Here is a 23211-nt window from a genome sequence, read left to right as displayed (position 1 = left end):
CTCAGGGACGTGGGCTACTTCCACTCGCTTACAGCAAGGTAGCCAGGAAGAGTGCAGATAGACGGGGAGGCCTACAACTCCACCTGGCCAGGGGAGCTCCTGCTTGTTCACAGACTGACCAGGCCCCTTATGCTAGCCAGTACTCCCGGGAGGGTCTGCCTTAATTTCATCAGTAAAGACCCTGAACTGCTCTGCAAAGACTGAGTCATTCCTGCTTTCTCACCGCATACAGCACTACTAGTACTGGGACGCACGTGCACCATCACTCCCATCATCCACATTCCCTGCCCTGAGGCCATACTCTTCCCGTGGGGAGTTATCCCATCTTTTGCTGTGCACACTACACCAGCCTCAGCGGACTGCCTCGCAGCGGCGGTACACCCTGACCGCAATCCACGGGTGGCGTAGTCGAACAATTAACCTAAAACCTATAAAAGACTGCCACTGGTTTGACCACCCTGAGCCACGGGACCGGGTCGCCGCCACGGAGACTACAACCCCCAGAGACTCGGCTCCGGGTAACCCACACACTTGCACACCCGGCCGAGGGGGTGCGTCAACTTTGGCGTAGTCGGCAGGATTTCGTGCACACAACCACCGGGTACTGCGTGCCTTCAAAAGACTGTCATACCTGCGGTGGTGAAGGTTCCCGCCATCTGGGGCCATTTCCCGCCATTTTCAGAAGTTTCCCGCCATCCGCAGCTGTTTTCCCACCATCCGCAGTCGTTTTCCCGCCATCGGACGCCATCTTCGGGACACCGCGCGGGAAGAAGAGGGGCGTGGACGCCGAAAGTGCGCGAGACCCGAAGTTCCGCCCCACGCACCGACGCTGCGCAAGATCCTGGAAGGGAGAAAGAGCGACGCTGACGTCACCAGGACGCGATGCAAGGTCCTCGTCCGGAGCAGCACCAGCAGAGCCGCGGCCTACAGAAGAGGATCAAAAAAAACCTGTAAAAATCACTGCACACGTAGAGAGGCATGATATGCTTTAGGTGAAACTTTATTTAAAGGGTGATGCTTGAGGCGACTAGTGGACGTTTCGGCCAACACTGTGAGCTTGATCACAATGTCGCTGTAAGAAAATATGTACAAAAATATACAATAAGTACAAAAAATAGAAAACATATATACAAAACAATGAATGAAAACATGTCCGTGTTATATTGCTGTTCACAGGGTACAGACAAAGTTCAACCATAATAAACCGCTTGTAGTGGAAAAAGTGGTATATCAACATACATGCTGCATTTTGAGAGCAGATCATAATAACCACATGACAATGATCAGGGTCAAGAGTAAGAATTTTTTGAAGAAAAAGTGCGACTTACCAAGTGGATAGATGCATCCGGGAAAAAAAAAAGGGAGAAGAATTACCAGTCAAGAAGAAGTGAGGGGCAATTCTTAGATAAGGAAACCTATAAAATATGAATGGGTTATCATTGACATGTTGATGGTGGATGGCAGAACAACAGGGGGGGGGGGGGGGGGAGAGCTTACCAATCTGGTAGGAGGTGTCTGGGTCTAGACACGGATGGAGTATGCCCGTCAGTTAGAAAAGTGCTGGGTTCAGGGTGTCTTGGAGCCAAGGACCGCGTCAGCTGGGAAATTATAGGTGGCGGACAGAGAAATATGGTCTGGTGCCATGCTGCAGTTGGCTCGGTCCTGTGTGCCACGTGTATGGGATGTATTTTGCGAGATAGTGTAGGAGGCGATAATGGCCAGCTAGAAAGTATAAGGAGGTAAAGGATATAAAAAGTAGTGTCAACAGGATTAATAAGTAAGTCAACATTACCCCCATAGATTAAGGTCTTGGCAGGTGCGGTGCTCCAGAGAAGCCTGTGCAGGGATCCGTGTGGATTTAAATGTGATCCCTTAAATGTTCTGAACCCTACAAGGGAAGGGGGTCAACAAAAAGTAAGGAGTGGCAGGGAACAAGGTACTGGTCTGGGTGAAGGGTTACTCACTGTCATTGGCGGTTCCGGTGGAGGATGCTGTAGGCAAGCCTGTCAGGGCACAAGTGTGAGCAGGCAGTGAGTCAGCCCTGCTATATAGTGTGCTGGCCGGTCATGTGACTAATGCTGACATCACAGGAAGTAAAAGGTGCTATGGGAAACACAGTGACCTGTTAGCACTGTGTTTAGCAGTCACTATGGGAACCAGGGGCGGGAGCTGGCAGCTACGTAAGGAGACTGAGTGTATGATAACCATGGCCGCAATGGGCGGGACTGGTGTAACTGTAAGTCGAAATCATGCTGCAGGAGTGTCACTGCCTTTGTAGTCCCCTGGGATGTAAGTAAAAGAGGGAGGAAGACACGTGAGACCTAAGTATAAAGGATCATAGGTGATAACATCTGTTAGATAGAGAAGCATAACATTGCTATTGCTGATAACCCACATCTGATAAATAGCATAGGTGGGTGGATAAAACGCTTTAAGAATACAAAGGGAAACCATGAAGTGTGAAATAGTAATAGGTGGATGACGCTAATCAGAAGAACTGAACATAGGTGGTAACATCTGTTAGATCATGGGAAACTGCCTTGTTGAAAACCCAAAACTGGTATAAGGCATAAGCAGATGAATAAAACCTTGTGAATAATGGTATACAATAGTCATTGGTACAAAATAGTTAATCAGAAGAACTGAAAACTGTTTGACACACAATTGATCACCCACGTCCGGTCGATAGCAAGGAGATCAAACTAGATAGTGCATATTGCTCATCAGATGAACTGAACATTGAAAAACTGAACATTGAAAAAACTCAAGACAGAAAAGCGCAACCATAATGTCGATGAAGTAGGAGTCCAACCTTAAAGGGAAGAGAAGTCAGAGGTCGTTATTATAGTGGTCTTACCGTGTATGGAGGAGGTGGAGCAATGGAACGAGAAGCTTTAGGATTGGATCTAGGGAAGAAATTTTTAGGAATATCAAATCGGATTTAGGTGTGCCAGTCGATATCACGGTTAAGGCCCCGGGGGTTTAGAGTGTCAAGGGTGTAGATCCAGTATGTTTCTCTCTGTTTCAGTAGTTGTATATGGTTTCCTCCTCTCCGGGGTCTGGCAACTTTTTCTATAACTTGGAACCTAAGTTGGGATACATTGTGTTTTGCCTCCTTGAAGTGGGCTGGTAGGGGAAGCCATGTTTTGCCACACCTGATTGTGGATTTGTGGCTTGAGATACGGTCTCTAATGGCTTGGGTGGTTTCGCCTACATACAGCAATCCACAGGGGCACTTGATGACATAAATTACAAAATTAGATTCGCATGTATAGAATTCTTTGATGGGAAAAGATTTGCCTGTACGTGGGTGTAGGACTTCACTGCCTTTATTGACATTAGAGCAACTCATGCAACTGAGACAGGGAAAAGTGCCTGTTCTTTTTTGGCCGGTAAGGGTCCGTTTGACGTATGTAGCCTGTATACATCCATATCCCACGAAAAAGGCATAGAAGCAGTGACACATACCCTGGATGAGGCTAATGCGGACAATAGAACTAAGGAACTTTGCCTTGACCTTCTCAATCTTGTCCTACGTGAAAATTTCTTTCTCTTTGAAGATGAATTCTTTGTGCAGATGTGTGGGACCGCAATGGGTTCGAACGTCGCTCCGGCGTATGCAAATCTATACATGGACCTATTTGAGAAAGAACATGTATACTCCCACCCACTTTTCCGCATCCATGCACTTGCATGGTATCGTTACATAGACAATCTTTTCTGCATCTGGAATGGGGACTTGGACAGCTTACTTGCATTCTCAAACAGCATCAATGCAGTTAGACCCGAACTTAATTTCACTAACACCCATCACATCAGTGAGGTCACTTTCCTGGACACAAGGGTCATCAAAAACAACCAAGGACAGCTCCTGACAGATCTATATAGAAAACCCACTGACCGTAACAACCTCCTCTTATTTGACAGCTGCCATCCCAGCTCCATACGCAATAGCCTTCCCAGATCACAGTTCAAAAGAGTCACAAGAATCGTATCCGATCCTACCACGAGAGACACCAGTCTCTGTGAGATGTCCGACAAATTCAAAGCTAGAAACTACCCGTCCGAACTTCTAGACTCCGAACTTAAGAAAGCAACCTCAGAAGCCACCCAGACTACAACCACTGCACTTAAACCACCCAGACTCCCATTCGTCCATGACCACCACCCCACTATGCCCAAAATTTACCATTCAATTAGGAAGCATTGGCCCCTCCTTGCTAAGGCATATCCCAAATTAGAAATCTTCAAAAACCCACCTATCATGTGCACAAGACGACCGCCCAATATCAAAGATAAAGTGGTCAGGGCTGACATAGGTACATCCAAACCAACACATCCACGGACCATTACCGGCCAAAAAAGAACAGGCACTTTTCCCTGTCTCAGTTGAATGAGTTGCTCTAATGTCATTAAAGGCAGTGAAGTCCTACACCCACGTACAGGCAAATCTTTTCCCATCAAAGAATTCTATACATGCGAATCTAATTTTGTGATTTATGTCATCAAGTGCCCCTGTGGATTGCTGTATGTAGGCGAAACCACCCAAGCCATTAGAGACCGTATCTCAAGCCACAAATCCAAAATCAGGTGTGGCAAAACATGGCTTCCCCTACCAGCCCACTTCAAGGAGGCAAAACACAATGTATCCCAACTTAGGTTCCAAGTTATAGAAAAAGTTGCCAGACCCCGGAGAGGGGGAAACCATATACAACTACTGAAACAGAGAGAAACATACTGGATCTACACCCTTGACACTCTAAACCCCCGGGGCCTTAACCGTGATATCGACTGGCACACCTAAATCCGATTTGATATTCCTAAAAATTTCTTCCCTAGATCCAATCCTAAAGCTTCTCGTTCCATGGCTCTACCTCCTCCATACACGGTAAGACCACTATAATAATGACCTCTGACTTCTCTTCCCTTTAAGGTTGGACTCCTACTTCATCGACATTATGGTTGCGCTTTTCTGTCTTGAGTTTTTTCAATGTTCAGTTTTTCAATGTTCAGTTCATCTGATGAGCAATATGCACTATCTAGTTTGATCTCCTTGCTATCGACCAGACGTGGGTGATCAATTGTGTGTCAAACAGTTTTCAGTTCTTCTGATTAACTATTTTGTACCAATGACTATTGTATACCATTATTCACAAGGTTTTATTCATCTGCTTATGCCTTATACCAGTTTTGGGTTTTCAACTAGGCAGTTTCCCATGATCTAACAGATGTTACCACCTATGTTCAGTTCTTCTGATTAGCGTCATCCACCTATTACTATTTCACACTTCATGATCTCCCTTTGTATTCTTAAAGCGTTTTATCCACCCACCTATGCTATTTATCAGATGTGGGTTATCAGCAATAGCAATGTTATGCTTCTCTATCTAACAGATGTTATCACCTATGATCCTTTATACTTAGGTCTCACGTGTCTTCCTCCCTCTTTTACTTACATCCCAGGGGACTACAAAGGCAGTGACACTCCTGCAGCATGATTTCGACTTACAGTTACACCAGTCCCGCCCATTGCTGCCATGGTTATCATACACTCAGTCTCCTTACGTAGCTGCCAGCTCCCGCCCCTGGTTCCCATAGTGACTGCTAAACACAATGCTAACAGGTCACTGTGTTTCCCATAGCACCTTTTACTTCCTGTGATGTCAGCATTAGTCACATGACCGGCCAGCACACTATATAGCAGGGCTGACTCACTGCCTGCTCACACTTGTGCCCTGACAGGCTTGCCTACAGCATCCTCCACCGGAACCTCCAATGACAGTGAGTAACCCTTCACCCAGACCAGTACCTTGTTCCCTGCCACTCCTTACTTTTTGTTGACCCCCTTCCCTTGTAGGGTTCAGAACATTTAAGGGATCACGTTTAATCCACACGGATCCCTGCACAGGCTTCTCTGGAGCACCGCACCTGCCAAGACCTTAATCTATGGGGGTAATGTTGACTTACTTATTAATCCTGTTGACACTACTTTTTATATCCTTTACCTCCTTATACTTTCTAGCTGGCCATTATCGCCTCCTACACTATCTCGCAAAATAGATCCCATACACGTGGCACACAGGACCGAGCCAACTGCAGCATGGCACCAGACCATATTTCTCTGTCCGCCACCTATAATTTCCCAGCTGACGCGGTCCTTGGCTCCAAGACACCCTGAACCCAGCACTTTTCTAACTGATGGGCATACTCCATCCGTGTCTAGACCCAGATACCTCCTACCAGATTGGTAAGCTCTCCCCCCCCCCCCCCCCTGTTGTTCTGCCATCCACCATCAACATGTCAATGATAACCCATTCATATTTTATAGGTTTCCTTATCTAAGAATTGCCCCTCACTTCTTCTTGACTGGTAATTCTTCTCCCTTTTTTTTTTCCCGGATGCATCTATCCACTTGGTAAGTCGCACTTTTTCTTCAAAAAATTCTTACTCTTGACCCTGTCATTGTCATGTGGTTATTATGATCTGCTCTCAAAATGCAGCATGTATGTTGATATACTATTTTTTCCACTACAAGCGGTTTATTATGGTTGAACTTTGTCTGTACCCTGTGAACAGCAATATAACACGGACATGTTTTCATTCATTGTTTTGTACATATGTATATATGTTTTCTATTTTTTGTACTTATTGTATATTTTTGTACATATTTTCTTACAGCGACATTGTGATCAAGGTCACAGTGTTGGCCGAAACATCCACTAGTCGCCTCAAGCATCACCCTTTAAATAAAGTTTCACCTAAAGCATATCATACCTCTCTACGTGTGCAGTGATTTTTACAGTTTTTTACTGACGGAACCACTGGCTCCCTTCACTAGCACCGTGCCTTTCCACTTTGTTGAGTGCTAGCCTTCATCGTTTCTACAGAAGATGATCGTCGGAAAGTAGGCCACACTTAACTAGGGGGGAGGAAGATGACGGACACGGAGGGACCCTCTACCACCAGCGCGGCCACTGCCACAGTAATGCCATTTACAATGCCTTACATCCCCGGAGCGGCCTGGCTGCCCCAATACTCAGGGCAGTCGCATACCCTAAGCGACTTTAAAGAGAGACTGTACAGCCTATTTAAGGTACACCCCCTGACGGAGGGCCAGAAAGTGAGCATATTGATAGGCCAGCTAACCGGCGCAGCCCAACGCATAGTAAAGTCCTGGTCAGTCAGGGACAAGGAGACCGTAAAGGAGATCTTGGCCCATCTGAAGGACACTTTTGATACCCGCACCTCAGCCGAGATCAAAATGAGATTTTATCGGTGCAAGCAGCGGGCCCAAGACAGCATAAGAAACTATGCTTTGAGTTTGCAAGAGGCCCTGGGAGCCATTAAACAGGCAGAACCTGACAGTGTGCGGAATGCAGATGAACTGTTAACTGAGCAATTCATTGAGTGTCTGCTGTCCAACGCCCACCGAACCCAGTTACGTGCAATGGCCTTGCAGAACCCTGGTTTAGACTTTGCAAAGTTCAAAAGACAGGGCCATCCGGGTGCTCAGAGAACCGGCACCGGGTAGCGCTGTAACCCACCGGCGCCCTGCTATTACCTATCACCAGGAGGCGGCGCCCTTGTCTGCAGAGCCTAAATGAGCTGGTGCGCAGGCTTTGGACAACAACCCGGCTACAGACCTGCACCATCAGGTCCAAGAGCTAACTAAAAGCGTAGCCGCGCTAACCCGAACTGTTCAGTCTTTACAGGTCTCTCCTCCAGGAAGGATCAAGCTGGCCACCAGTCCGGAGGACGTCCCGTGGCACCGACAGAGGAGGATCCCATCGTCCAGAGGAAGACCCAGCGACAGATACAACGAGGACGGACAACCCATCTGCCGCCGCTGCAATCAACCCGGACATATGGCAAGGTACTGTCATTTAAACGGGCACAACCTGGGGCAGAGGGCCACCCTCCAGGCATAAGATCATCAGGCCCATCGAACTGGCGTGATAAATACGTAGGGGGACGTCCGGTCTTGCCTGTGGTACTAGATGGCATTCCTATGAGTGCCCTACTAAACACTGGGTCACAGGTGACTACAATCCCGTACGTGCTCTTTAAGCGGTACTGGAATGACTCGGACATAACCCGCTACCCAGATGACGACCTGAGTATCATCGCCAGAAATGGTCAGCCCGTGCCGCAGGTGGGGTTCAAAGAGGTGACCATTAAGGTCGGTAAGGTCGAACTGGCGGCACAAGGACTGATTATTGTGGACATTGACCGTCATGAGAGTCACCCTAGAATAACCTTGGGAACTAACGTGATTAAAAATAGTCTTGCAGAGGTGATTCTCATTTTACAGCAGGCTGCCAAGAACGCCAGTTCCAGCCAGCAGCGTGTCCTCCAAAAAGAAATCCGGGCACTGATGAAACGGCAACAGGTGGAATTATCTGGTGGTGAGATTGGTAGCGTGAGAATGTGTGACCCGTTCCCTATTGCCATGCCCCCGAAAAGTGAGATGATGATATGGTGCCGGGCAGCTATTGGTCTAAGAGGTAGAGACTACCAAGCAATGGTAGAGCCCGTCTACTCAGACAGTAGGCCCACCATTTTGACAGCACGGGGAGTGGTCGATGTACGCCATGGGAGGGTACCTGTCCGCATCGTAAATATCGGGGAGAGAGAAGTACACCTGCCCCGGTATGCCACGCTAGCCAAATTGTTCACCATAAACCAAAATTCTGTAAAGGCCGTAGAACTCTTGCCTCCACATCAACCAGAGGAAGGTAACGGCTCTAAGAAACAAATGGAGGACTGGTGTCAGCAACTGCATTTGGGTACTGACTCCACTCCCTCACACCAAAAACAGGGAGTCTACCGGGTGGTTCAGGAGTATGAAAGAGTCTTTAGTAAACACCCGCTAGACTTCGGGCGAGTAAAGGGGGTAGAGTATCACATCCCCACAGGAGACCATCCACCCATAAAGGAAAGATACCAACCCGTACCCCCTGCACACTATCAGCATGCAAAGGGGATGTTGCGGGACATGAAGGAGGCTGGGGTAATCAGGAACAGCTGTAGCCCCTGGGCAGCTCCACTAGTTCTAGTGAAAAAGAAGGACAACACAATGAGAATGTGCGTAGACTACAGAAAGGTCAACCGTATCACACACAAAGATGCGTACCGTTACCTAGAATAGAAGAATCTTTAGCTGCATTAAAATCTGCTAACTTCTTCTCCACTTTGGATCTTACTAGCGGGTACTGGCAGGTTCCTTTAGCAGAGGCAGACAAGGAGAAGACTGCATTCACCACCTCGATGGGTCTCAGCGAATTCAACTGTATGCCGTTCGGGCTCTGCAACGCACCAGGAACCTTCCAGCGGTTGATGGAATGCTGTCTGGGACACCGGAATTTCGAGACGGTCCTGTTATACCTGGACGATGTCATCGTTTATTCCGAAACCTACGAGGACCATTTGAAACACCTGGCAGAAGTATTTGACGCCCTGGCAAGCTACGGCCTAAAGGTGAAACCCTCCAAGTGTCACCTGTTGAAACCAAAGGTGCAGTACATGGGACACGTGGTGAGTGCTGACGGAGTGGCTCCCGACCCCGATAAGATCACCATGATTAAACACTGGCCACGACCCTCCAACATAAAGGAAGTGCGGCAGTTCCTCGGGTTGGTAGGCTACTACCGAAGATTCATTCCTGGTTTCATCAAAATGGCAGCTCCTATGCAGGACCTCCTGATAGGTCAATCCAGGAAGGCCAAAAACCAGAAGCCACCCTTCAGGTGGGAAAAGCTGGAAGAGGAGTCCTTCCGCCAGCTGAAGATGGCTCTCACGGGGGATGAAATCCTGGCGTACCCTGACTACAGCCAGCCCTTTATCCTCCACACGGACGCGAGCGACATCGGGCTAGGCAGGGCTAATTAAGGAACAATATGCATATTTTTCCATATGTGAGCCCTGTCGGTAAGCTGTAAGGCAACAGTGCAGAGATAATGGACAGCAGCCAGGTCATGTTTGATCTCTAAGGAAAGGTTAAATCGCAATGAAAAATATGGCATCACTTGCTAACTTCTGCAATCATCAAGCGAGGAGTTATCGCAGAAGTTAGAGATTTAAAAAAAACATGAAGGGCGGAGACGAGCCCACATGAGGTCAACACAGGGGAGTGTGTGGGTGGGGCCCAATCTGGCATAAAAGAACAAGCCGAATATTGATCTTCACTCATGCTGGGAGATACATATTTTCATGTAAGCAGGGGTCACGTTCACCGAACGGCCAAATTGGGGTGCTCTCCTCCGACTAAACTGAATCGTCTCTGCGATCAGTATACAGTGGTGGCCAAAAGTATTGGCACCCCTGCATTTCTGTCAGATAATACATGAAAATAATTGTCCTAAAGCCAAATTGGATATAATTCCACACCAAAACTGAAAAAGGGGGTGGACAAAAGTATTGGCACTGTTTGAGAAATCATGTGATGCTTCTCTAATTTGTGTAATTAACAGCACCTGTAACTTACCTGTGGCACCTAACAGGTGTTGGCAATAACTAAATCACACTTGCAGCCAGTTAACATGGATTAAAGTTTACTCAACCTCTGTCCTGTGTCCTTGTGTGTACCACATTGAGCATGGAGAAAAGAAAGCAGACCAAAGAACTGTCTGAGGACTTGAGAAACCAAACTGTGAGGAAGCATGAGCAATCTCAAGGCTACAAGTCCATCTCCAAAGACCTGAATGTTCCTGTGTCTTCCATGCGCAGTGTCATCAAGAAGTTTAAAGCCCATGGCACTGTGGCTAACCTCCCTAGATGTGGACGCAAAAGATTTCAACACAAGATTGTGCGGATGGTGGATAAAGAACCTCGACTAACATCCAAACAAGTTCAAGCTGCCCTGCAGTCCGAGGGTACAACAGTGTCAACCCGTACTATCCGTCGGCGTCTGAATGAAAAGGGACTCTATGGTAGGATACCCAGGAAGACCCCAATTCTTACCCCGAGACATAAAAAAGCCAGGAGTTTGCCAAAACATACCTGAGAAAGCCTAAAACGTTTTGGAAGAATGTTCTCTGGTCAGATGAGACAAAAGTAGAGCTTTTTGGGAAAAAACATCAACATAGAGTGTACAGGAAATAAAAAGAGGCAATCAAAGAAAAGAACATGGTCCCTACAGTCAAACATGGCGGAGGTTCCCTGATGTTTTGGGGTTGCTTTGCTGCCTCTGGCACTGGACTGCTTGACCGTGTGTATGGCATTATGAAGTCTGAAGACTACCAACAAATTTTGCAGCATAATGTAGGGCCCAGTGTGAGAAAGCTGGGTCTCCCTCAGAGGTCATGGGTCTTCCAGCAGGACAATGACCCAAAACACACTTCCAAAAGCACTGTAAAATGGTTTGAGAGAAAGCACTGGAGACTTCTAAGGAGGCCAGCAATGAGTCCATACCTGAATCCCATAGAACACCTGTGGAGAGATCTCAAAATGGCAGTTTGGAGAAGGCACCCTTCAAATATCAGGGACCTGGAGCAGTTTGCCAAAGAAGAATGGTCTACAATTCCAGCAGAGCATTGTAAGAAACTCATTGATGGTTACCGGAAGCGGTTGTTCGCAGTTATTTTGGCTACAGGTTGTGCAACCAAGTATTAGGCTTAGGGTGCCAATACTTTTGTCTGGCCCATTTTTGGAGTTTTGTGTGAAATGATCAATGATTTGATTTTTGCTTCACTCTCTTTTGTGTTTTTTCCTTGCAAGCAAATTAAATGAAGATAATAATACCAAAGAATTTGTGATTGCAATCATTTTCAGGAAGAAACTGAGTATTATCTGACAGAATTGCAGGGGTGCCAATACTTTTGGCCACCACTGTAGTACATTCTTCCGTTAATTCCTTTTATTTTGTGTAACTGTATATGCTGTATTGTTTTGTCCCCCTCTGTAAAATCTTTTGTGTATTTTTTTTCATAAACATTGCCTCCCTTTGGATTAAATATAAAATGTAATAGTTCTGTTTCTTTTGCTCTGTAATCGTGCCTCCCCCGAAGCCACATGCTACCTATAAGGCGTCCAATCGACCTGTATTTAAAACTGATTGGTGGTGGCAACTAATAATCTTCTTGGGTTATTGTGAAGTAGCAGCGATCGTACGAGGGTGTATTTATTTATTTATATATTTACATATATTCCATGTGTTGGAAGGTGGTGTGTATGCCGTACGCTCACTGCTCGCTTGCCGATAACTACTTAGTGAGAACAGCCTGCAGCCTCCTATATTGATCATCGGCCAATCGTGCAATTGTCCGGACGATAGGGGGCAGCCGAGATCTGTTCGCTCCAGAGAGCAGAGTGGGTGGTCTCTGAGAGTAATCGGGATCATGTGAAACCCTGACACGTATAAAGGAGATATAATAATTACCACTGTATACAAATATAAATGATCTTTTATTGACTATTTAAAAAAAATGTAAGGATGGAAAAATATGGATTGAAATGCAATAGTTCATTACTTAATATTATATATATATATATATATATATATATAATTATATTCAGTACATAATATCCATCATGTCCTCGGAATGTGATGATGTCACAGCCATGTTGCCATGACGTAAGATTGTGATGTCACCGGTTACTGCTCTATGGTTCCATGTTCTACCTGAGCTGCTCTGAGGGTTTTGTAGGAGAGAGAAGGAGAGAGGTGTGTGTAGTGCAGTGAATACAAACTTTGTTTTTGTGCAGATTTTCTGCAATTGGACAGGTTCTTTAACCATCTACCTGCTCCATCCCGGTCTTCAGAGATGAAGTGCGGGAAATTGGACCTGTTTGGATGTTTCATGCTCAGAAATGAGCAATATCTGGCTGGGTCAAGTGATTCCATCCCTGACATCTCAGTGAAGGACACTAAAATCCCAGCAAAAAAATGGATACATTTCTGGAAATGGGAGAAGAGGAGCAAGGTTGATGTTGTTCCACCAGATGCTGCTCCTGAAATAACAGAAGAAAAACCAGCCAAAGAGTCACCAAATGACTTGGAAGAAATTGAGCTGGATCTGATTGAGAATCTGCCCCCGGCAGTCAATGAGGAAAATCCTATAAAGATCCCTATACAAAGGAGGTTCTTGGATTTTTTTATGAAAAAGTCTGGATCAGCTAAGCTTCATTCACCAGTCCCCAAATACAAGACCGTTGGGACTCAAGTAAGTGAGGAGGACCTCAATGACATCCAAGTGGCCTCCAAAAGCACAAACACTGATCCAGTTATAAAAGTGTCACTAGCGACACAAGTAGAGATGAGAGACTTAGAATTTGAAATCATCTCAAGGATGTCATCAACACGAATAACCACAAAAAATAACAATGCTATACTGCCACCAATAGAAGGAGCAACACCTAAAGAGGATCTCTGCATCTCTAAGCCGCTGCCACCAATCAGGAGTTACTTTATTGTCGTCAAAGAAGCTGAAGCTTTTAACAAAGTGGCCGATGACTGAACATCTTAGATTTAAAAAACTGCAAAATTGATATCATCAAAACGAATCATCATAATCCTTTGTCCGTTAACATCTGAGGCCTTAGCTATTATCTTGGGTCGCTTCAAAATATAAAACGATAAGAAGTTTCTTCAGGAAATCGCTGTGTGGAGAAAAGTGAAGGGAAGAGGAGTGTGCGTGGGATTCTGTCCAGTGTTTCCTATTCACTAGGCCCTGGCACCATGTCACGTCTACTTAAAATTGAAAAATTAATCATTTTGGTGCAGAAGCGTCCTGTACTCTGGGACATCTACTAAGAAGTTAATCACAACATCTTCTGAAGAGTGTCTGAGAAAAAGTCACACAGGAGAGGAATTCTGCTACAAGAGCAAACGATCAAAAAATGTGTAAGTGTCTGTAACATAATTCTCCCATGTTTGTATCATTGCAAAATATTGTTATCCCTTTATTTATTATCAAAATATAATGGATTTGAGACTAGAAGTTTTTCAATAAATATTTACTAAAATATACATTCTTGTCACATGTTACTACTAACGTACGTGGCCGGTGCCGGCTGTGTCACGTAGCCGTCATCTGTCTGTAACGGCAGCGCGCTCTGATCACTGCAGTTTAACCATTTTAATGCTGCTATGAATCCCTTATAACAGCATACAAATTATGCAATTGCTGAGGAACGCGTGCACCAACATCCCATAGAGGGGGCTCCTGTGGCTTCAATCTTAGGAAACTCAGAGAAGAGGCCAGGTTTCATAAGAGGACATCATCCTTGCTATTTACTTTCAGTCAATGGTATTGCAGTATATAATGTAAACGATCAGAAGATCACAGGTTAAAGTGTCTCATGAGGATTAAAAGATAAAATGAAAATGGAAAAATAAAAATATTAAATATATAAAAGTGTAAATGAACCCCCTTTTCCCAATTAGAAATTCAAGAAATTACAAAATACGGCAAAAAGTAATCTCTAAAAAGTGCCTCGTAAAGTCTGATCTTTCAAAACATAAAATTACAGAAAACGTATCATAAATAGTTAATTAAAAAAATGTTAATATCAGAACTGTCATTTTTCTCTCCCACCACCAATGAACAAAAAAAGTCATCTGTACCTTGAAAATCATGTTTCAGGGTCTTTTTTTTACTGCTAAATAAAAAATTAAAAAAACAAGACAGCGGGGCTAATGTGTTTTTTCACCATTTTTCCCCACAAATAATTTTATTTAGCCTTTTTTTCTAGGAAATTATATGGTAAAGTGAATAATGGGAATAAGAACATATGTATATATGAAAGTTGACATGTGAGCCCGTATCTTGATCTCATTGTAGTGTTACATTAGTCCATGCTCCTAAAAAAATAATGTAACATTTGCACTTATTAAATGTCTAAACCTTATATATGTATTTTTTAATTAGTACGACTGATGATCTGGCAGCCAACGCACGGGCGGAATCATCCCATAACCCTGAGGTGGCTAAAGGTATCTCCTCAAATAATGTAGACGTCCCCACCACAAGTCATACATCATCCTGGACCGAGATCAAGATGCTGAAGAGCTGCATCAACATTTCAAGACGTCCAGGGCCAAATTGAGACATACTAGACTATCTGCATAGGGGTTCAGAGGAGAAGGCAGAGGAAACGCTTCTTAAGTCTAGTTCTACAGCTGGCGAGTCTACCCAGCGCACAGGGCGATGGAATTTGAGTCTCCTCTGTACTTCCAGGACAAGCAGCAATTCAGACCTTCATCTTATGGCCCCCCTGGTCCCCTGTATGAATTCATCTCCAAGCCCCCTTAATAATAAAACTAATAACAAAAAATTATGTTTATGCTTTTTATTTGGTAGTTAATGACATATCGTTTTTTGATTAAAAAAAAATGTTTTTGATAACCAGAGGAAAAGTTACTTGTATTATTAAAGGTTTCATTTTTAAAAATAAAGAAATATATATATATATATATATATATATATATATATATATATATATATATATATATATATATATATATTAGTACAGGCCAAAAGTTTGGATACACCTTCTCATTTAAAGATTTTTCTGTATTTTCCTGACTATGAAAATTCTACATTCACACTGAAGGAATCAAAACTATGAATTAACACATGTGGAATTATATACTTAACAAAAAAGTGTGAAACAACTGAAAATATGTCTTATATTCTAGGTTCTTCAAAGTAGCCACCTTTTGCTTTGATGACTACTTTGCACACTCTTGGCATTCTCTTGATGAGATTCAAGAGGTAGTCACCGGAAATGGTTTTCACTTCACATGTGTGCCCTGTCAGGTTTAATAAGTGGGATTTCTTGCCTTATAAATGGGGTTGGGACCATCAGTTGTGTTGTGCAGAAGTCTGGTGGATACACAGCTGATAGTCCTACTGGATACACTGTTAGAATTTGTATTATGGCAAGAAAAAAGCAGATAAGTAAAGAAAAACAAGTGGCCATCATTACTTTAAGAAATGAAGGTCAGTCAGTGTGAAAAATTGGGAAAACTTTGAAAGTGTCCTCAAGTGCAGTTGCAAAAACCATCAAGCGCTACAAAGAAACTGGCTCACATGAGGACCGCCCCAGGAAAGGAAGACCAAGAGTCACCTCTGCTTCTGAGGATAAGTTTATCCGAGTCACCAGCCTCAGAAATCGCAGGTTAACAGCAGCTCAGATTAGAGATCAGGTCAATGCCACACAGAGTTCTAGCAGCAGACACATCTCTACAACAACTGTTAAGAGGAGACTTTGTGCAGCACGCCTTCATGGTAAAATAGCTGCTAGGAAACCACTACTAAGGACAGGCACCAAGCAGAAGAGACTTGTTTGGGCTAAAGAACACAAGGAATGGACATTAGACCAGTGGAAATCTGTGCTTTGGTCTGATGAGTCCAAATTTGAGCTCTTTGGTTCCAACCACCGTGTCTTTGTGCGACACAGAAAGGGTGAACGGATGGACTGTACATGCCTGATTCCCACCGTGAAGCACGGAGGAGGTGTGATGGTGTGGGGGTGTTTTGCTGGTGACACTGTTGGGGATTTGTTCAAAATTGAAGGCATACTGAACCAGCATGGCTACCACAGCATCTTGCAGTGGCATGCTATTCCATCCGGTTTGCGTTTAGTTGGACCATCATTTATTTTTCAACAGGACAATGACCCTAAACACACCTCCAGGCTGTGTAAGGGCTATTTGACCAAGAGCGAGAGTGATGGGGTGCTACGCCAGATGACCTGTCCTCCACAGTCACCAGACCTGAACCTTATCGAGATAGTTTGGGATGAGCTTGACCGCAGAGTGAAGGCAAAAGGGCCAACAAGTGCTAAGCATCTCTGGGAACTCCTTCAAGATTGTTGGAAGACCATTTCCGGTGACTACCTCTTGAAGCTCATCAAGAGAATGCCAAGAGTGTGCAAAGCAGTCATCAAAGCAAAAGGTGGATACTTTGAAGAACCTAGAATATAAGACATATTTTTAGTTTTTCACACTTTTTGTTAAGTATATAATTCCACATGTGTTAATTCATAGTTTTGATGCCTTCAGTATGAATGTACAATTTTCAAAGTCGTGAAAATACAGAAAAATCTTTAAATGTGAAGGTGTGTCCAAACTTTTGGTCTGTACTGTATATAGCTGAAGTCTGGTCTAAGAAGAAAAGTTTGCAGCAACTTTGCAGTATTACAGCACCTGCTGTGTGGCACAAAATCAGTGCTCCTTTTACTACCCCACATAATAATCACTGTGCCGTTGCAAAGTAAAATGCCTCCTTTGTGCCCTTTAGATGGTAAAACTGACCCCTAGAATATATTCATGTCCTGTTCAATTGTCCTAGAAAACAGAGTCCACATTTTGCCCCCTAGAAAGTAACCAAGCCCCCCCTGTGTGCCCCTTTGACAGTCACAATACCCTAAGTGCCCCTATAACAATAAGTGTCCACTTAACATTTTATAATGTCCCATAGGTTTCCCATGTACTGTTCACCTACACACAGTATAATGTGACCACAGCTCCCTTATACACAATATGATGTCCTCACAGCTCCCCTATACACAGTATGATGGCCCCACAGCTCCCCTGCACAGTATGCTGTCCCCACAGATCCACTCTATACAGTAGGATGGGCCCACAGCTTCCCTCTATACAGTATGATGTCCCCACAGATCCCTATACACAGTATGATGCCCCCACAGCACTCATATACATAGTATAATGCCCCCAAAACTATACAATGCCCCCACAGTAGTCCCCACACTGTATGATGGGCCCCACAGTAGCCCACACATTATATGGTATTCCCACAGTGGCCTCCGCACTGTTTAATGACCCCTTAGTAGCTACCACACTGTATCATGGCTTCCACCATGTATAATGGCTCTTTCGTAGCCCCCACACTATATAATAGCTGTCACAGTGTATAATGGTCCCTTAGTAGGCACCATACTGTTTGATGGCCCCCACACTGTACGCAACAGACCAAAAGAGGAAAAAAGAAGTGTGCAGATGCTAGCAGATCACCGAATAAAAAATATCAATTTTATTTATATAAATGACACACAAAAACAATTAGAAAGGCTGAAAGCCTAAACACAAATGCGTATAGGTGACAGAATGTAATAAGACTAATAACCTTATTAGCCAAACTAATAACATGCTGTAACACTAGGTATGGGGAGAACCCAGCGTATACGATGGGAAAAAGGGAGGGAGCACTACAATTAGAGAAAGGGAGAGTGGAGACCCCTAATAAGATCTGACGACAAACCCTGACTCCCCTATAGACCCAAAATAGGTTCTGCATCTATCGCTGAGCAGGAAACCTGGCCCTGACCCTAAGGCTAGGCCCTAGGTAAGACACAGTTAATTTTTTGGGACCAGCCCATAGTGGTAGGGGTCAAGTGCTAGGAAAAACGGACTACTTCCTGATAGAGTTGGAGAGTTAGAGAGTTTGTTGGTGATAGCGACGAGGTCAAGTTGAAAGTGCAGTGGGCTGCTAGCAGAAGCGAGTAGAAAGTGTTCTGGGTGATATATGGCCTTACAACATTCCCTGTGGACCATCCTGTAAAGTATGGAACCTAAGGCTCAAAACAAGTGCTATGGAGAGTACCTTAATCCCTTCTGTACAGAGTAAGATGGACGTGGAACCACGTGAAGGAAAGGTAACGGATTTCGGCAATACTGGGGGCTGGACGAGAAATCCCTGGGGCTGACAGGAACATTAAGTGTAGGGATAGTCTGAGCAGGAAGAAAAGAAAAGCTGGAAATGTACTGTATTAAGGAAACAAGAAACGGAGGGTGCTGTGCTTGATACTGCGTGTTACAATCTGTTGTACTTGAACTGTCCAGTAAATTTTTTGTGTTTGAATGAACTGGGTGTCCCTTGATCTGTGTGCGGCTGCTCCTGGATATGGAGAACTGAAGATAACAGAGGCCTGCGGCCAACAAGTGAGTGTAATACGCCTTACACTGGACAGTGCACTGGGACACGATTTTCCTGTAGAGTGCCATGGCGCCTTAATGCAGGTTATCGACCTGCAAATTAACCCTATATCTGTAAGTTAATAGAGTTATCCGATCTGACAGGTTCCCTTTAATGATCTTACCTCCTCTAAATTCAGTTAATATAGTGGTACCCAAGAAGAATGCCCCTTTCCATTGTTATGCCTGTGTAGCAACCCACTCAGGAAAATAGTTTATACACTAAATTCCTGTACAGACTAGATATTCTGACACCGCAGTCCCTAGTGGTGCCTTCGGGTGCAGAGATAGCCCTAACCACAGACTTGGAGATGGCAACTCGGACCTAACCTGCCTAATTGACAATCAACTTGCTTCACATTCCTCCTAAAGAACGGGCAGGCAGAGTAGAGTGTGAATTGCCTACAAGAGGACAAGTGTGCTGAACAAAGGAAAGATCCCACAGTGAGTAAAGTAAATAATTAAACAACAAAGAATAAAGCAAAAACTGTTAACAAATATACAGCCTTCTTCCTGATGATCAACAGAAGATAGGTGCAAAGTATAGCAAAGAAACAGCAAAGCGAAAATCCTTAGCTGCAAGCTCACAGACTGGCTCCAAACATCAATAGAATGTCAGAACATCCAAATGAATCTATCACCAGCAGGAAACGCCAGCAGGAGGACAGAATATAAAGCTGCACCCAGCAGGTGACAGGCTAAGAAATTAAAACACATATGATAAGCTAGATAGACTTCAGCCAGAATAGCAGAACCCAAGCACCCAATGAAAAGGTGTGTCTCCTGTGGCTCGGCAGAAAGAGAAGCCAACCACAGAACACAGGGTCAAGGGATTGAATCCAGAAGCATGACATTCATCTATTTTATTTTCGTTCATTTTGGAGCCTTTTGCTTCTTATATTAGGATGAGAAGTATTGTAAAAGACTTTCAGAATGGAAGGATAAAAAATGTCTTATTTATTATTATTGTTGGGAGAGGTGCAATCCCTAAAGAATAAATATTGTTACTAGGGTTGTTAGCTATACCGAAATATAAATTAATTGGGGAAAATTATCTATGTTTCCCGTAGACCCGAGTCGAACGTTGGGTATCATAATATGTTACCCACTAGTTAATTTACATATTTATGTGTGATCATGTCTAATATAAGATTTCAGGCTATGTGATATTAACTATTGATTCTTTGATTAAAAAACTGTGGAACAGAGTTAAAGTTTGGTGTAAACTACCAATGTTCTAAAACACAAGAATGAAAAATGACAGGACTTAAATCATCTTTGTAAGGTTAAAAAAGTTAGAAACTTAATTAGGTAATAAAATATTAATAATAAAATCCAAAATATAAACACGAAACACATACATTGGTGGGTGAGTAGCTGAAGTGTGAACTTAGTGTGAGTACTGTGCCAGAAAAACACTGTGTATACTCTGCAACCATATCTGTGGGAGTACTGTGCCTTTAAACCGCTGTGTGTACATGAGATCACATCTGATTCTTTTTGTGAGGTAAAACATTTCACTGCCTATTGTTAAGCAATGTTTTACTTCAAAAGAAAGAATTATTTGCGATCCTGTGCTGTCCTGTCTGTATACTCTTTTGCTTCCTCCCCTGCCCAGGAGATGTGGTATGATCAGACCATGTCCCTGTGTGACGCCCAGCTGCGCTTAGTGCCACAGATCCTAGAGGGGTGCATTAAAGGATTTCTTCACAAGAGGCCGCTCACAGCATACACACACCTCCACCCTACCTCAGACCACCAGAGGGAGCCCGTATAGGGATATAAATACGGAGGGTGGAGTTAGGGAGTTCAGTTTTCAGTTTCAGCTCAGTTCCTGCTGACAGGCAGAGAGGAACAAAGTCTGCTTAGGGAACAGAGCCAGTTCCTGCAGAGTGAGACACAGAAACAGGTCAGTCTACAGAGCTCAGGTTAGTGAGCTAGGAGCGTGGCCGACGCTCAGAGAGCGGCAGAAGACGCAGTCAGCTTGCTGCCAGTGTGTATAGCCTAGTGAGGGCCCGAGTAGGCGGAAGGCTAGAGGAGTGAATAGCATTGGGGGCAGCGGAGCTTTACCAGCTCACCCCAGAAAGCATCTACCGGACACCGGGTCCGCGTCTACAGGGCTGTATACCCCCCTGTAGAGACAACCGGAGACCCCTGGAAGACTTCAGGTCCCAGGATCACCCAAGAACTGATACGTAACAGAGCCAGGAGTCATGCAAGCCCCGCAAGCTGGGAGAGTGCTCTCCAAAAGAAGGCCCTACCACAAGGTCAGCCGGTGCAGGACAGAAACCAAGTTAGGCCTAGCTCCAGGCAGGTCAGAAACTTACTACAGAGAGGCAAGAAACAGGAGGCCATACACCCGCTCCCTGGGGAGAATCCGGACGTGCACCCCTCACCCTACAGTGCTCCGGGGTGTCCCTGAACTAATTCCAGTAAAGGTACAGAAGTGACTTTCTTCTGTGCTCCCATTCTTGCTCTGTCCCGGCTGGGTCCCCTCTATCCTGCATCCCCCCTCCTACGCTGCCCTGAGGCCCCGCTCCACATGTGGGGAGCAATACCATCTAAGCTGCCACAACACCGGCCTCAGCGGACTGCCGCAGCGCTGGTGACTCTCACCAGACACCACAGGTGGCGTCACGAACTTTGACATTTAATTTCCCCTTTTTTAAGAGAGACCCCAGGGTACGGGCCCAGGAGCCGACCACCGCGACATCCCCCAAGACCAGGCATCAAGGCCCGGGCGCCGAGTGGTCCCCATCCCCTGGGTGCCACACCTGCACGGCCAGACACAGGCTTTACACAGTACACAGCAGGGGCACATTTATAAGATTATCTCAGCACAGGAAAATTTTACTTAAACACAACCAATTGTGGAACTTATTATTATTCCAAGATCTATTGATTAAAATTAACTTTTATTCGTGGGAAAACCCCTTTAACATTGCACCGATGTCAATGGGTTGTGCAGTTGTAAGTGTCATATTACAATGATAGTTGCGCTAACATGTTTTTTAACTTTTACTTTTTCATGCTTTAATCAACAAATAAATGTGATGTTTTAATTAATTTTGCAGTTGCTGGATTTTCCTCTTTTGTTTCACAAGTCAAATTATAATATTTTGTGCTGAGATATCCCAGTGCTTTGTTATTGGTGTTATCGTAAACTTGTTTTGATCTTTCTATCATCATTATTTCCTTCCTTTTTTTACCATGAATGTAACAAATTAGAAATTTCTTCATGTATATAGTATCTGATGTAAATGCAGTATGGGATGTTCTACTTAATAGAAACCATTCTGTTGTAAAAGTAATAAAAGTCATTGCATTTTAATTACATTATTATTTAACCCCTTTCTGGCCCAGGGCGTACTAATACGTATCTGTGCCCTGGGCCTTATGGGTCTGATATGTATTAGTACGGCTTGGTACTCCACCGGGTGTCAGCTGATTGTTACAACTGACACTCGGTGCTATGTGCCAGAAGTGGTCCCGCACCGCTCCCGGCACATTAACCCCCGAAATCCTGCGATCTAAATCGATCGCAGCATTCCGGTGGCAAGAGGAGGTAAGCGCGATACTTACCTTCTCTCCCGGCGTTCCGCGGCGTCTGAGTCCGGTCCCGAAATCATCATGACAACATCCGGGTCACCAGGAGGCAGGAAGTTGCTTTGGTCATGCGCAGCGCTGACAGGCTGCATAGCACAGGGATGGTTCTGCATTCCTGTGCTATACAGCCGATCAGGCTGCAAAAAGTGAAAGTCCCATAGTGGGACAAAGTGTAAAAGTAATAAAAATGTCAGAAAGTGAAAAAAAAATTGTAAAAAGATTTAAAAAAAAATGAAAAAAATAATAAAAAAAAATAAAAAAAATATTGTACCCATAAATAAATAATCTTATGAAAAAAAAAAATAAACCAATAAAATTACACATATTTGGTATCGCCGCGTCCGGAACGACCTGACCTACTAACCTATAAAACTGTTCCACTAGTTAACCCCTTTAGTGAACACGGTAAAAAAAAAAAAAAAACACGAAACATAAAACGATTTTTTTACCATTATACCGCCAAACAAAAAATGGAATAAAACGCGAACAAAAAGGCGAATGTAAATCAAAACGGTAGAGCTGAAAACATCTTGTCCTGCAAAAAACAAGCCGCCAACAGCAGAAAAATAAAAAAGTTAGAGCTCTCAGAATAAAGCGATGCAAAAACAATTATTTTTTCTATAAAATAGTTTTCATTGTGTAAAAGCGCCAAAACATAAAAAAATATA

General features: G+C 44.3%; 1 long non-coding RNA gene across 3 annotated transcripts; it reads left to right on the top strand.

The window, feature by feature from the left end:
• Nucleotides 1–5620: 5620 nt before the first annotated feature.
• LOC141165300 (uncharacterized) lies at nucleotides 5621–15241 on the top strand. 3 transcript variants are annotated; one of them, XR_012251140.1, is made up of 5 exons: nucleotides 5621–5781; nucleotides 5858–5952; nucleotides 6061–6247; nucleotides 6329–6415; nucleotides 14868–15241. It is a non-coding gene; the product is annotated as an uncharacterized lncRNA (long non-coding RNA). The 3 variants fall into 3 exon arrangements; XR_012251139.1 differs by having other exon boundaries at nucleotides 6023–6247; XR_012251138.1 differs by lacking the exon at nucleotides 5858–5952 and having other exon boundaries at nucleotides 6023–6247.
• The last annotated feature ends 7970 nt before the right edge of the window (nucleotides 15242–23211 follow it).

This window comes from Phyllobates terribilis, unplaced genomic scaffold, assembly GCF_046119375.1.
Source record: "Phyllobates terribilis strain yellow unplaced genomic scaffold, ASM4611937v1 Scaffold_11__3_contigs__length_659146591, whole genome shotgun sequence".
In the NCBI taxonomy this organism is placed as follows: Eukaryota; Metazoa; Chordata; class Amphibia; order Anura; family Dendrobatidae; genus Phyllobates; species Phyllobates terribilis.
Note: the sequence above shows the minus strand (reverse complement) of the source record. Positions and strands in the feature narration are given on the sequence as shown.